We start from the raw sequence: 16,095 nt of genomic DNA, 5'->3' as shown, positions 1-16,095 counted from the left end.
CCTGCTAACCAGAGGCAGCAATTTTACTCATGGTAACACAAAACCACAAAGAGGACCCGATGCTTTCCATTAGCACCAGTGAGGGTAGAACCGTGAATTTAATTTGATGTTTTGATCTGCTGCTGTAAATCTTGTAACAGAAAGTTGCTCTAAAACTTTCCTTATGTGCTTATTGGCTAAATAAATCAGAGGCTAGTACAACTCTGATCAGATAATTGTGCAGTCAAAAAAGAACACATACAGAGATGAACATTTATCTTTAACTGCAACTGAACTTCTTCATAAAGCAAAATAAAAATGTGCTTCTATTTCCAACTAATAAAGGAGACCATTGAAATTGATACTGTGGAAGTGACAGTAAATGTGATGAGAAAAACACAAGAGTGTGCTAAAGAGCCATTCATTCCCCCTGAAGCTGGAGTTTCCGAGTTTTCCACCCAGCTGATGGGAGAGTAGTAGAAATCACTTGGCCTTGAGGCAGGATAACTCTCAAATAGGAATAACTCAACGGTTCAAGCCAGTTTTGTTCATTTCTAAGGATTACTGGCTTGAGTTAGATTTGACTTACACTGTTCCCTTGAAATTCATTCTAAAATAGCCATTATACTCCAATTTTACTTAAATCGTTTTTCTTTTAATAGAATAGTGTTTCATTTTTCTCCATTTTAATACCGTTAAGGAATTCAATAAGCTAAGACAGTCGATTCCCTAACAGTAGCACTAGTCTACATGTGGAGAACACATTCAATTATGGCTTTGGGCGTCTACTTCTAGATTTAAGTTATAATTGTGATAATAGATATTATCAATCTCTTCAATTAGTTTAAACGCTTAAAAAATATCCTGTGCTGTGTCACAGAGCATAGAGCAGAGTGTAAACCTCCCAAAATCCAGGTGTCTCCTATCTAGCAGATGTTTCCTTTTTTTTTAACCAAAGCTGTTCTAGGAGATACTGTTTTATATAAATTATGAAGTATTTATCATAGCAGCAATTTTCACCCAGCTGAAATCACATGCCATCAAATACCTTCTCCTGTGGTCACATAAATATTTAATTGGTGTCAAATGGGCTTGGCCAGAGCAGAGATTTGAATTACTACTTATACATTCTAGAAGAACATTTATCATGGCCCTTCAGTGCTGGTAGACACAACTCCATTAATAACCAGGGAAAAGGGGAGAGAACCCCAGAACTGAATGCCCGGATGTGAATAGGGCACAGATGGATGGGTCCAAGGTAAGAAAGGCATAGAAAGGAAACATTTGAGTTCCTTTGAAAAGTTTGATAACCTTAATATCTTGTCTTCTCCTCACTCCACTGCTTATTAAAATCGGGATAACATTAGCACTGTTGATTCTCAGAGGACAAAACTCATGGAACACGATGGCAGGCAATTTTTAAGGTGTCACTCATTGCAATTACTTGTAACTGGATTGTTATCATTTCTGGTTTCAGAAGCTTCTGTTAAAAACAAACCAACCAAACCAACAACAACCACACAGCTTTTCACCTACTGCTATCTCTTTCAAAATACAAAACTGTGGTTGAAAACCAAGACTAAATAACAGTTAATGTCTCAATATTTTTTACATGAGGTCAGAAGGGAACAGAAGCAGGTTTCCTTTGTGGAGGGTGGAGTAGTTCCTACCAGCCCCTGCCTTCTGCAAGCCATGGTCTACTTCCAGTGCACCTAGCGATGGGAAAATCTCTGTCTGTGTTACTGTCCTGTTACTTCTGGTGGCATCCAGTGCTGGATTTTGCACCTGGGACACAGCGACCCTGGCTGTACATACAGACCGGGGGACGACATGCTGGAAAGCAGCTCCATGGAGAAGTATCTGGGTGTTCTGGTCAACGGTGAGTTGAACACGAGCCAACAGTGTCCCTAGCAGCCAAGAGGGCCCCGCGTCCTGGTGCATCCAGCACAGCACGGCCAGCCGGGCAGGGAGGGGATTGTCCCGCTCCGCTCTGCACTAGTGCGGCCTCACCTGGAGCGCTGTGTGCAGTTGTGGGTGTATAAAAAGGATATAAAGCTACTGGATAGTGTCCAGAAGAGGGCTGAGAAGTTGGTGAAGGGTTTGGAGAGGAAGCCGTATGAGGAGCGATTAAAGTCACTTGGTTTGTTCAGCCTGGAGAAGAGGAGACTGAGGGGAGAGCTCATGGCGGCTGCAGCTTCCTCACAACGGGAGGAGGAAGGGCAGGCGCCAAACTCTTCTCTCTAGTGACCAGTGACGGAACCCGAGGGAACGGCAGGAGGATGTGCCGGGGAGGGTCAGGTTGGACATGAGGAAAAGGTTCTTCACCCAGAGGGTGCTGGGCGCTGGAACAGGCTCCCCAGGGAGGTGTCCCGGCCCCAACCTTACAGTGCTTGAGAAGAGACTGGACAAGGCCCTCAGACACACGGTGTGACCTGTGGGGTTGTCACATGCAGGGACAGGAGTTGGACTCGATGACCCTTGTGGGTCCCTTCCAACTCAGGACATTCTGTGATTCTATCCGTGGAGCCCTCTTCTTCAGGGGTTGCAAGGGAGGCCACATCAATAGACTTCACGGGCTGCTTCAAGACCTGTCTCTTACCTGTTTTGGGGAATAAATCCATCTCTGTGTGTAGCATGCTCTGGGTGCCAGGTTGGTAAAGCTGCAGGAGCACAGGGACAGCGTGAGCCTCCTGGAAAAAGGAGGAAGAGCAGTAGCTGTCAGCTGTTCTCTGAACAAGCCAATATTTTATTTTTATCACTCATGCTTGAGTCCGTTTACACTGAAAGGAGGACCTTGTGGCACAAAAAACTCAGACAAATAATTGCCTGATTTATCTGAAATAAAGCCAAGGCTCTCCAGGAAGTTGCAGAATGCTTCTCCTTCCTGATGCCTCTCCCAAAATCTGCACCTCAGATAAAAGCAGTGGCATGAAAATAAGTGCCTCATATTCAGACAGTTTTTGCAGGGAGAAATCAGTGAGCATTTTCCTCCCACCGTACTTAGCGTTGTTTTGCACATTTTATTTCTCCACTACTGACAGAAGGACGGAACTGGAAGTCAGAAAAAAGTTCAAACATCCAAGCTTGCGTTCCTCATTAACATCCTGTTCTCATCCGCTGCTCTTTTGTGTGAACACAGGCTCCTTCTCACAGCATAAGCAGTTTTCTCATTACAACTCCTCTCCTGCAGAACAATTCATCAACACCCAGGATTAACTGATTTATGTTATTACCATTTTTTCCTGCCACATGTCACCAGGGTGGTCCTCCCTTTTAAGTCCAGGGAAGAGGTCCAAATACACAATGTTCGTAGCATTAGGGATTGTGTTTATTTGTGTACATTCCTAACAAGACAATTGACAGAGAAGAGCTGTGATGTTTCTCTGGGGGGGGAAAAGAAAAGTATGCCAGAGCCATAATTTTTAAAGGAACAGCGAAGAACTTTAGCTCTGTTTAACCACTCTTGACAGTGCTAGTGGTGAAGTTAAGTTAGTTCTTTTAGGCTTATTCAGTTTTTGCAACATTTCATGGACACACCTATATATTGTTTTAATGCACATTTTTTTCTCTTTACATCTTTTCCATTTGATTCTTCTACGAGAGATCACCAAATATGAAATGGATTTATAATCTTTCTTTTCTCTAAATTTTACTTTTACCTGATTTCTCATACAATTTACTTGTGATTTTCTTGGAGGGTGGTTATCTTGCAACACCTTAAGCAACAGCTGATCTTTAACAGGGTGTAATTTATCTGCTCCTCACCCTCCCTACTACAAATGCATAATTTTTTCTTGCTGTTGCTCATCATACTAGTATTATTATATTGTTATGACACTATCTTTATCATTGGTATAAATATTCCCTAGGAAGAAGACAGTCTCTTTTTTGCAATTTAGTTCAAGTATAAAATGCTGAGAAAATCTACATTATTATTTTCTTGGTGACTGAATGACTGAAAAGCAGATGTCCTTAGAATAAATAAATATCTGCTCATCAATAGTATTTCTTTGTAATGGCTATTTCTTTTCACACTAGTTTTCTTTGGCTGCTATGTTTGATTTTGCTTTTTTTTCCTTCTTATGTGAGGAGGCCAGGCCTAAATGTAAGATGTGGGGTAATACAGTACCATAATCTCTAATATATTACATGTTTCACCAGACAAATAGTCAATTTAATTTATTTATTTAATCATAAATAAATCTCTTCAGGTATTTAAAGTCCCTGTTGGTTTCATAACGAAATCCTATTCAGTGTTAAATAACCTGGTGCTATTTACACTGGCCTGTGGATGTCACTGTTACAATGCAAATATAACTAAAAATAGCCATAGATAACTTTGAATAGAGATATCAATAATAATTTTTTTTTAAAAAAGCTCATGTTTCTTAAGTTGTTATTGCTGTGAATCATTAAAGTTGGGAACAAGAACAAAATTACAAAATTTAGGCAATTAACTTACTCTGCATACTGGTTGGGGTGGGATTTTTTCTCTGGTGTGCGGGTGCTGTCACAGACATATATGACTAGGTGACATATACATCTAGTCATGAGATGGGAACCATCTTTTATTCAGAAGCTACATTTACATTCAAAATATGGCATTGGATGCGATTAGAAACTCTATTCCAAAAAAAAAAGTGCAACAAATTTTTTAGGGTACATTGTACTAAAAAGCAGGAGCAGCATGGGGTACCAGGCTTACATATCTTCTTGACGTCTTTTTTGTCACCTTTTGTCAATCAACTAATAATCACAAAATTTATGGCTTTCATTGTCATTATGATGCCAGTTAGTATAAACAGAATGATTCCTTGATGACAAATCTCTCATACACACATATTTTATATATATACATATGTACGTATATATTTAAATAGGAATGTTTTTGTCTCAACTACCACTACATAACTCGAAAAGTGTTACACTTGGAGAGGGAAAACCAGCAAAGAGTGGTCAGGAAAAAAAAAAAAAGTTGTGGTTTTCAGGGGGCTCTGAAGCTTATTTTTCACCCTTCTCCTTTCCCCACCTCCACCTGCATTTCCCAGAAGAACCTTCACTCCTTACACAATCCAGAGCCTGCTGTGTTACTGTGGTTCTCTTCCTGGAAAAAGTAGAGAGAAATATGCATATTTGTATGCATATGTTTGTGTGAATAGGTGTATACATACAGATACACAAAGCTTGACTTGCTGATGATTTCCAGAGACAGCCTGATCTGTCCTACTCAAGCTGAGCTGATGGTTTTCAGAACCCTGTGGATTCCTCTTGACTGTCATTGGCTGTGGGTTTTGCAGCTGTAAAGTTTCCCAGGTAAAATTCTCACCTGATGTTGAACTGAGCTTTGTTTGACTCCTAAGACCATTAACAGCAGAAATGTGGAAAAAACATGAGGCTTTTCATTTTGGACAGTATTTCTTTATAGCTAAAACTGCTAATAACATGCCCTACCTCTCTTAAAATTAACCGTTTGTAGTGATCACGCTTCCTCTCTGCAAGCACCTCGCCATTTGTCATCTTGGGTTCCAGCATATTTTCTTCAGTCGCACCAATTTAGACATCTTAACTGAGCTAGAAACTTGGGTTTTGCCAATGATCTGGCAAAACATTTTCCTGAAGTAGTTAAAAATATGATGCTGCTTCTCTGAAGCTTAAAATAGATGGTAGAATGGCTGAAACCTCCCTACATACTGGCTTTTTCTGTGCGCATACATGCTGGGGACGTGGAATATTTGCTCTTTTTCTCTACACGTGCTGTTTTGGGGACCCATCCTTGAGTTTTCTGCTGCACTCTTTGGGGGAACCGAAGGATCCAGTTCAAGTGATACAGTGCATGCTTGCAACTGTGCGTTCTTACTGGAATATGACTTCTTTAAGCTTCTAAGGGAATAAAGAAGAATGCTTCAATAACATTTTTAAATAAGTGTTTTGCCACTGTTCTTACACTTCTGAGGGCACAGCATAGTGCCATCAAGCTCTTCTGTGGCACTGACAGTGTGTGCTTTGGAGATAACCAGGGAAACAAGAAGGATGTGACAGACTGAGGTGAACCGGCATTTTCATTTTGAGAAACTGCAGTCCTCGCATTTGGACAACACCACACAAAACTGCTATCTATTTCTTGTTTCCATTTTGCAGAGGGAAATGGTGTCTATTTGATCTCAAGTGCAAAGCTCTTGTGTATATTTTAAAAACAAGAAGTTAAAGTGATTTGTGGATTTTGCCGTGGGTGCATTGAGACTGACACACATTTTTTCTGCTCTTGACAACTTATTCATCTGTGTAGTTCTAAACGATGCTGAAATAAGATACAGAACAGTCAGTCAGTTCACGTTACTTCTGCAGCAGTAATAGTCAGGCACAACACGCTTAAAAAGCCGTACAGGCTGTTGAGCACCACTGAACAGCCTGTTGAGATGTAGCACATTAGAGCACGTGAAATCAAAACGCTATATACAAGCAAGAAGTAGGTACGTACTGAGTATTTTTTCTATTTTCTTTTTGTGACGATCATGAAAATAGAACTGATTGTTAATATCTCTTTGTGCACTACCAAATGTATGTGTTTCAAAAAATAAAATGCATGCAAATAAATTGAGCCATCAAAACTGCTACTGTCTTCCAGATGAGCATTTTTAAAAGTTCTTATTTTACAAGAATACATTTTCAGAGTAGCTAGCATGGATAACTTGTGTAATTAGTCACTATAATTCCATATTAACACAATAATAACCAATATTTACATTACAAAAACATCGCTATTTCTAGAGAGTTTGAACGGCTAGAATCCTAGCTAATACAAGCTGAAAAAGTGACTGGAAAGCTGTGTCTGTGCATATGCTATTATTGCCTTAATTTATAACCATCTTAAGTAAAATAAATGCAATTCCATAGTGTGCAATTCCACTTTGAAAATATAAGGTTGTTTAGAATCAGGTGTTGAATAGCTATTAAATTTATTTCACACGAAAGCCTTTTAAAATGGATTTGGAAATACAGAGTCCTAAATTTTCCTACCAACTTAAAGGTAAATAACCTGCTGTACTTAAACTGAAGATATTGTATACAATGCTTCCAGCTTTCTATTAATTCAGGCCTGCAAGGTGGCATAAATGAATGTAGCCAGTGGGATGAAGCACGATGGAAAACTTGGCCTGAATTTAAACAGATGATAGATTCAGTTATTCAGTAGCTCTATTTATGTATAACATTGTCATTTGTGTTAAATGAAATAAAGCTCGTTAAGCATTACTAATGAAGACAAAAGCCTTATGAACTTTTATCTTGATCTTGAACTGTGAACAGACATCCTTACAATTCTCCATCAACCCAAACCACCCCAAAAGCTAGTAACTATAAAACAATACAATATCAAATTTCCCAACAGTTTCAGCAATCCAAACTATAGAAACTATAGACTATATAGAGAGAGACATATAGACAATACCTGTATGCACTCCTTCATGTTTTCACCCTACAGTGCAATGAAAGCACATCATGTTTCTTCTATAGGTGTCTTATAGGGAAAAAGTGAGAGGGAGGCAGAACAAATTCTTTGCTTATTATTTGCTTTTTCAAAAGAACATCATGTTAAAAATGCTCTATACACTTCCGTCTACTGTAAAAGCTAAAAGAAAAATGCCATTCTTCTCTCAGGGAAAAAATATATATTTATCTCCTTTGTACTGATATTTACACACTTCCACAACTTCTCCAATTTCCATTTAAAAGAAGAGGAAAAAGGAGAAAATTAAGCTAGAAAGGTCCCATTCGGACAAGAAAACCTTCATTTCACTGTAATAGCTTAGAAAATTATACCTAATGGCATATGAAGGTAACTGCATTTTTGTATTGTTTCTGTGGTCATGCACAACTCATTTTTCCAATGTATGGCATCTTTTAAATTCAAAAGATTCAGGATAAGAAAACTAGAGAAATAAAACACTGCCTGAAACTGAAATGAAGAATTTAAATTTGAAAAGGAAGAGAAAAAGTAAATGTCTTTTTGTTAACCCTGGTTTACATTGTGGTTTTGCAGGTGTGTCTGGAGTAGTCCACAAGTCCCAGCATTCATAATCCTGTTTATTATTCTTTAACAGTATATACTACATGTTCCAAGAGTATTTTTTTACAGAATTTGGCATGTAAATACTATTTGTCCAGGATACGAGTACTGTACAAATATCCTGTCTGCTGTGAGTTCACTTGGCTCATGTAAGATGTGTAGAAACAAATATATCTTCTGAGAGTAAGCCATGTTTTTACAGACTAATAGACTGTGTGTGCAGAGGAACAAAGTGTAACCTAGATATCTTTCAAAATAAATCCTTGAGAACATTCACAGCTGATTTGACTCGAGTCATTTTAGCTCATGAAGCCCATGACAGTGCTGTTAAATTAGTGTGGTGTTTGGAGACAAGAAAAGTGTTCCTCTCCCATCATCCTTTTCTTGATGTCTAATTTTTCTTTAGCTGTCATGCTCTACTGCATTACTTTGATTTTCTGGGTTGCAAATTCAACAAGACGGTATTTAAATTCTGAAACTTTTTTTTTTCATGACTCTTTGAAACAGAAATACATAAGCTTTTTTCATTATTTGAAATTTTCAGAGACATTGATAAACCATGACCAAATCAAAAGCAATTTGGTCATGATAACAAATAAATTATATTTGAAAATCTTATCCTGCATTTCTATCAGTGTTAGGTCTTTTGAAAATCCGCATAAAATACTCAATTATGGAACAGAGCACTGTACTTTTGACCAATAATTAAAAGAAAAAAGCTGTTTTGTTTTTAAAGCCTACTTTCTTGCGCTTGGATGCAATAAGGACACTCAAAAGATACCACCTTTATAAAGAAGCGTCTGCAAAATTACTATTGCTTATCTTCTTGTCATATAATACTATAGTTCTTCCTAGGTCAGAACATAAGATGGCACCCTGCTTATTTCTCTGCAAAACATTGTCTATAGCATTAGTGCCGTGAGTTTTGTGGGAGTTCACAGAGTGCAGCCAAGCAGGCGAGGTCCATGGTGGTGGAACACAGAAGTCCGTGGGATGGGATAACCCACCTCAGCACGTTTCTTCCAAAATGATGGGGAGGTGATTGATGCATGATAAATACGTGTGTGGGGGCTCGCAGCTCACATGTTTGGCGTCAATCCACTCTCAGATGCTGCTGTCAGAGAAAAATACATGCCAGACTTCTAGTGGAGAGCTGGGATGAGGACATGGTACCTGGCATGAGGTTTTGCAGCCATGGAGGAGTCTAGTAAAACACCAGAAAATAAGGTCAAAGCTGCATGTGAGCATGATGCTGAATAGTGAAATTTCTGTGAAGCTGCTAATTGAAACAGCCTGATTTTATTAATGATGCTGCAATGAAGAAATAGTCCTCTTTGAAGAAACTCTCGGTAGTTCCTTTTGTTTTGGGTGATGGCAGGTTGGCTGACAAGGAATGCAGGCATGCTGAGATTAATTAAAAATTACCATATCTGAACGTCAGTGTTTTACACAAGTTGGAAAGGAACAGTCTGATACTGCTACACAGTGACGTTACACTGCCGTGCTAGCTGCTGCCAAGAAGATATCCTAATGTGTTTTTTGAATTCTCGTGTTTGTATTAATGTAATCCCAGGACTTCCAGCTCTGGACTCAGGTTTTGCTGTTCTCAATTCTGTAAAGAAACATACAGCAGGAAAAACTGCCTTTCCTGAATGAACCATATCAATTAATTTCACTTCTCCATCATGTGCAGGTAGCATGTCAAGCTCACATAACTGTTGCTATATCATTTCTACCATGATGTGCATGGAAATAGACAAATGACGTGCGGGTAGAGATTTTACATAGTAAGCTCATAAACCATGTTTATTCCTCTCCCACTTTGCTTTTTCTTGCTGTCCCTTTTAATAGTTTGTAGGTGCATTTTCTTGTCATTTTTTTTTCTTGGTGGGAGTGTCCGGGTAAAAGAAAGTAGTTGGGAAAAAAGAGCAGGTAGTGGCCAAAGAAATCCAGATAGTAAGAACTAAGAGTTTCTAAGCAGAACTTGGCTGTCTGTCAGGCACTGAGCAGTAATAGAGGGTTAATCTTTAAACCAAGGAGTTCATGACCCAGGAAGATATAGTAAATCTAGGACCAAATGCCTAAATTATAACTTTTTTTTTTTTTTTAACTGTAAATTTAGACTATACAGCTAAGGACTATGTTAATGGCTTGTTTCTAATCATTTCTACTACCGTCACTCTTGAGGCTCCATTGCTGAGAACGTGGTAGTAAAGAATAGGTGCACAGATGTGCAGAATAGGTCTATACAGTGGAAACATGAATTAGATGATAGATGATTTATCATCGATAGTATATTTTTTTTTAGTCTATCTGATTATTTTCTCCTGCACTTGACCGATTAGGCTACTAATCAGAAGTAGAATTATATTGCAGCAGTCTGGTAGCTGGTACTGCAGAGCTGGATGACAATAATCTTTCTGCTTGCTTGAGATAAAATGCGAAATAATAAAGCTGAGATGCATAACAGAAAATAAAAATATGACTAAGCAGAAGGCTGCCTACTTGGAAAATATGGATAGGTATGTATACTGGATACTGATATTTAATTCTGGTTTTCCCTCTACACTTGTTTCTTGACACTAGTGTTTTCTTTATAATCTCTTTGCATTATTATTGAAGGTTTTTTTAGTAACCTGACATTTTACTGTATTTTCACTCCTGTATAGGTCTATTCCAAGCATTCCAGTGTGCACCAGGCACGAAAATGCTGGATTCCTTAGAATTCTAGTTTGGCATTTTGATCCAAATATTTTAGAACAAAACTGAGCTTCTTTGCTGAGGTAAATTAAATTTCCTAAACGTATGAACTGTAAGTTTCTTTGTTTCTTGTATTAGCTGGGTAAGTTAAGGCCAAAACCTGAAAAGTAACTTTGTTCAGGGAAATTATTAGGATGTAAACATGAATCTATGAAACACAAGCTTAAAAATAAGCATCGAGTTACAGTGAGCTGCAGAATCAAAGCCCAAACACTTTATATCAGTCAGAAAACAGTTCCATGGATATAAAGAAATTCTATCTAGTCAGAGAGAAAAGGTCTCTTAAATTACAACAGAAATGAAATATTAAAATATGGAAATCAGTGAGATTTCAAGGGTTAGTGTCTTGGCAACACAAAGTAAAATCTTTATAGAAATGCTGAATTTTTAAATTCATCTGCTACATGCTTTATCATGCTCCATAATCTGCTTTCTAGACCTTCTCCGTATTGACTGACAGCTTTATTAGAGCTAATGAAGGGCCTCCTCATCATGCTAGTGCCTATGGCAAAAATTCCATTGTTTTCAGTAAGACCAGAGTATTTGCAAACAATTTTACTGCAAATATTGAACAAGATGAATTTTGCATTGCAGAGTTTTAAATATTATAGAACTGCCCTCCTTGAAAAAGAGGTGGACTCAACAATTCTGTAAACGTTACTTTTTCATGCTATTTAAATTTATTACATAAAAAGTGATAGAAAATCAATAATTTTGGGTGCTGCTGTAAACCTTTAGTGCTGTAACTCAGACAACACTTTAGAATAAGGAATCACCCTGATCTCAAAAATCTTCTTGCAAATTGTTTAGAAATTGTACTTTGCAAGAATTTTAGAAATTTGTATGTTTGAGATGGGACATTTAATTTTGAATTTATATTATAGGCCATTTGATAGTATCTGGCTGTTTTGTGCTTTGATGAGATGCATAAGCATATGTTCAACAAAATCCTTCATTACAGATATGAAAACATAGCATAACTTTATAGCTTGTTTTAATAACAATTCCAAATTGTGTGTCTACCTCCTGGTTTGAATTAGTCTGGTTGCAAATCCCTTGCTTTTGCTTTTTATTATATCCTCAGCCTCCTGTTCTGAAGCTTTTCTGTTGCCGTCACCAAACTGGGACAGGCATAGCTTGGTCAAGGCAACTTTTGAAAACCTTCATGGACAGATATGTCACTAATTCGTGTGTAACCTGTTCTGGTGGAGCATTACCAAGGCTGGAAAAGCTTACTCTTAGTGTTCAATCTCAACCTCACGTGCCATCATGGGTGGCTGTTGTCACTAATCAGGTCATTTAGCACTAAGAAGAGTCATCTTTGTGACTTTCAAGTAGTTCTAGGCTGCTGGGACTCCTTAGTTTATTTTTCAGATTAAATAAACCCAGTTGTAGACCCCTGACCATCTTGGGTAGCCCTTTTATGGACATTCTCCAGTTTTCCAGCACCTTTCCTGAATTGAGGGGATGTGAAGCACCAAAGCTAGACACAAAATTGCAGGTGCAGCTACAGTCATGCCAAGGGGATTAATAACCCTTTGATCTGTTGGCTACATTTCTCCTAAGGTTTGCTTTATTTGTGATGCAAGTGCCCAGTTGGCTGATGTTCAAGCTGGTGTTTCCCATAACCTTCAGGTCTTTCCCATCAGAGCTGCTGCTCGGCCTGAACTGATGTATGGGGCTTTTTTAGGTGCAGAATTTTGCACTTGCTGAATGTCATGAGTCTCTCTTGGAATTTAGTTTTCTTTTTAGGCAATAGTTAACAGCTGGCTATAATTGATTTTTGAGATGGCTATGTTTCTTAAGGAAATAATTGACATACGTCACTTATCATAAGTTAATTAGGTTTTAATTTAAGGTTCTATTTCGCATGACTTTCTGAAAAGCACTATGGAAGAACAAAATTTAATTTAAAACCTCTCTCTCGCATAGCCTGTTCTAGTAGCAAAACAACTTCCTGATAGAAAGTGAATCTGGAGACTCAGTCCTCCGGTTCTTACAAGGCAAAATTTTTACAGATGCCAAATAATACAGATGTGCATATAGCTACACATATTATGATGAAGCGAGACCAAAATAGAAAATCTTACTTTCTAATCTCTCCTGATGAAGACTCTCATGAAAAGGGCATTTCTATTTATCAAACTCGGTTAATGTCAAAACTGAATACCTCAAACCTGAGCAAAAACTCAGTAAGATATACATCAACCATAAACTTATGAGTCATGATTTTGGTTCTTTTGACTTGTAGAGTATAAGGTTTAAGTCTAGTTCTGTTTGAGCCTGATCTCGTTACTAAGTCCAGAGTTTTGGTATTTTAGAAAGAGTTTAAAGACAGTTACAGAGGGATAATGTGAGACTTAGCTTAATATAAAGAATGGTTTCAAAATATAAAGTATTCATTAGACAGTGAGCGTGAGGGTAGATTTTTATTTTAACATAGCTTCAAAGCCAATATAACTTGTGCATATGAAGCTAAAGAATGCATACATCTCCTGCATTTCTTAGCCATCAACTCCTAATTGTTCTGTTGTCTACACTCTAAAGTACTGTTAAACTGGACCAATCTCTCCTTCTTTACTGAAGAATTCTTTCCAGATTCTCATATTATCATATTTTAGCATTATCAAGCTTAGTCAGTTGACAGTGTGAAGGATTTAATTTAAAACACTTTTGTAGAGATATTTTTTATTCTCTTTGCTGACCTTCCCCCCAGCTGTTTTATCTGTAGTCTCATGCATACTACCTGCTGCTAAAAATGGAGCTTTATTATTAAGAAGCAAGCAGAAAAATAGCTCATTTCTGTCCTAAAAATTTAATAATTCTGCTGGGTTTCTGAGCACTACCTTAGCTTGGCTTTCTTTCACCGTTGTTTTGTGAACTATTAGGGTCAGATAAAACTGTTTGAATTCAAGAGTTCTGTAATTTTCATGGAGGACTGTGGACCAGAAAATAGATGGATGGCCCTGAGTACCAGGCAGATGACAGCCTCTTTTCCAAGAGTGTGCGAGAGAACCTCTTTAGGCTGTAATTTTACTTAGCAGCACCTTTTCTTCCCTTCTGCAGTTTGTAGATTACTATCATATGAGAGCAGCTAACGGTGCTTTTCTGTTTTCCTTTGGTAAGAAGCAAAGCAGAACATATGCTGCTCTTCTACTTCACCTGCAAGTCAAAGGTGTCATCCAAGGTCTCTCGGAAAAATAGCTCTTGCCTAGAACCTTACAGAGGTTTAGACCAGTGCAGTGAAAAAACTACAGTTGCTGTTTGCAGACTACACATGATTATTAAGTACTAAGTTTATAGTTTGTATGATACTTATTTTTTTTCCCCCTGGTGACTCTCAGCTGCTGAGTATGGATTTGATTTTAATCCCTACTTATCCATTCTAACTTCTGCGCTAAAGCTTGACAGTAAACAAGAAGAACTTGATTCTACCTCTTCTTTTGGCTTGCTCCTGGTTTGCTTGCATTTGTTGATCAACAAGAGCCAGCTTGGCTGGTCTCCACTCGCCTCATTCTGCTGTGCAACATCCATAGTGCTGTCGCTCAGCAGGAGAGAGCTGTTCCCAGCAGTTTTCCTGAGATTGCGGGAGTGCAGAGGAATACCTCAGCTATTCTGCTCAGTGTGCATAAAGCCAGTCGAGACTGACAAATGAGCGGGATAATGGCCTCACAGCACCATAGCTTCTGCATCTTTGCCTAAACTAACTGACAACAAACCTTCTGCAAATGTTCCAAAGAAAAACAAAATTTGTTCGGCTATCCTGAGGAGGTAAGTAGGTTGGTTTATTTTTTTTGCCCTTATGTTAACAGTTGGATGTGTCAGCTGCACCTTACATAAGTGATGTCTGGTATACTTTAGTAATAAAGTGCTGGAGAATACCTCCCAGTTAGGATGCAATTTTAATTTTATCTGTCTGCCTATAAGAGCCCTTGTATGGATGTATTGGTTTATATATGGCTATATATGGTTTCTTTTCATAGTGGAAAAACATCCTTGCACTATATATGCATATATATATGTATAAAGCATGTATCCATTGTGGTTGTTTAACTAAGCTGAAATAGACAAAGTAGTACGACTTTATAGTACAGACTGGCCTGCAGCAAGGGGTGGCAGTCATGTAATTTTTTTAAGCAGATGGTATACTACAAGTCCTAGTCAACTATGGGAAAGTTCCAGCTTTGCTTTACTATCAGAGGAAATCTCGAGTACCTCTTATAGCACACAAATGGAGCCACAAACTTTAAAGGAATAATACAGATTTTGCTGCTAGCTACAGAGGTTGCAATAGGTGATTTTTATTTAATTTCTGTTGAGTAAATAATGTGTGAATCCCTAAATGAAGAAGAGAAGATGGATACTGCTAGGTACAGACTGGAATACTGGACTGACTGAATTTAAGAGGATCAGAAAAAAAATATTATTGTTGTAGAAAAATTACAAACAAAACATTTGACAGGAGTTGAATGATACTATTGTGAAACTTACCCAGAACCCAGAGAGAATAACATGAGCCGAGGAAGACAAGAAAAGAAATTAAAGCCTTATAAATTTGAATCTTTTATCATCTGGAATGAGCCTCTTGGCGTACACTGTGAAAAAAAAGAGAAATTATAACACAAATAGCATAGAAATGGGCCACGTCAGACCTTGAATGTGCAATTTAGCGTCTTTTTGTAAAAAGCTATCTCCAGTAAGATTAAGACCGTTAAGTTTTATAACACATTTGGAAAAAAAGGCTGGTGACACCACTCAGCTTTATGGTGTGACGACAGGGCTGGAGGGGCTGAAATGCAAGATGTAAATGCATCTATTACTTTGTAAAGGAGGTGCAAGTTACATTTATCTTCCCTTTAGCTCACCAGTAACACCTGGTGTCCTTTACAGAGAGACCAGGGTTACAGGGAGGCAATAAGTATAATTTGGGGAATGACCTGTTGGAGAGCAGTGTAGGGGAAAGGGACCTGGGGGTCCTGGGGGACAGCAGGATGACCATGAGCCAGCACTGGGCCCTTGTGGCCAAGAAGGCCAATGGCATCCTGGGGTGTGTTAGAAGGGGGGTGGTTAGTAGGTTGAGAGAAGTTCTCCTTCCCCGCTACTCTGCCCTGGTGAGACCACATCTGGAATATTGTGTCCAGTTCTGGGCCCCTCAGTTCCAGAAGGACAGGGAACTGCTGGAGACAGTCCAGCGCAGGGCAACGAAGATGATGGAGTGGAGCATCTGCCTTATGAGGAAAGGCTGAGGGAGCTGGGGCTCTGGAGCTTGGAGGAGACTGAGGGCTGACTCG

At 38.5% G+C, this 16,095-nt stretch overlaps 1 protein-coding gene across 1 annotated transcript in view; it reads left to right on the top strand.

Moving 5' to 3' along the window:
• The window catches only part of ANO3 (anoctamin 3), a 179,227-nt gene that overhangs the window by 40,964 nt on the left and 122,168 nt on the right, over positions 1-16,095 (top strand). The gene's annotated exons all lie outside the window — the stretch shown is intronic.

Source organism: Caloenas nicobarica, chromosome 5, assembly GCF_036013445.1.
Source record: "Caloenas nicobarica isolate bCalNic1 chromosome 5, bCalNic1.hap1, whole genome shotgun sequence".
Taxonomy (NCBI): Eukaryota; Metazoa; Chordata; class Aves; order Columbiformes; family Columbidae; genus Caloenas; species Caloenas nicobarica.
This window is presented reverse-complemented; position numbering and strand designations above follow the sequence as displayed.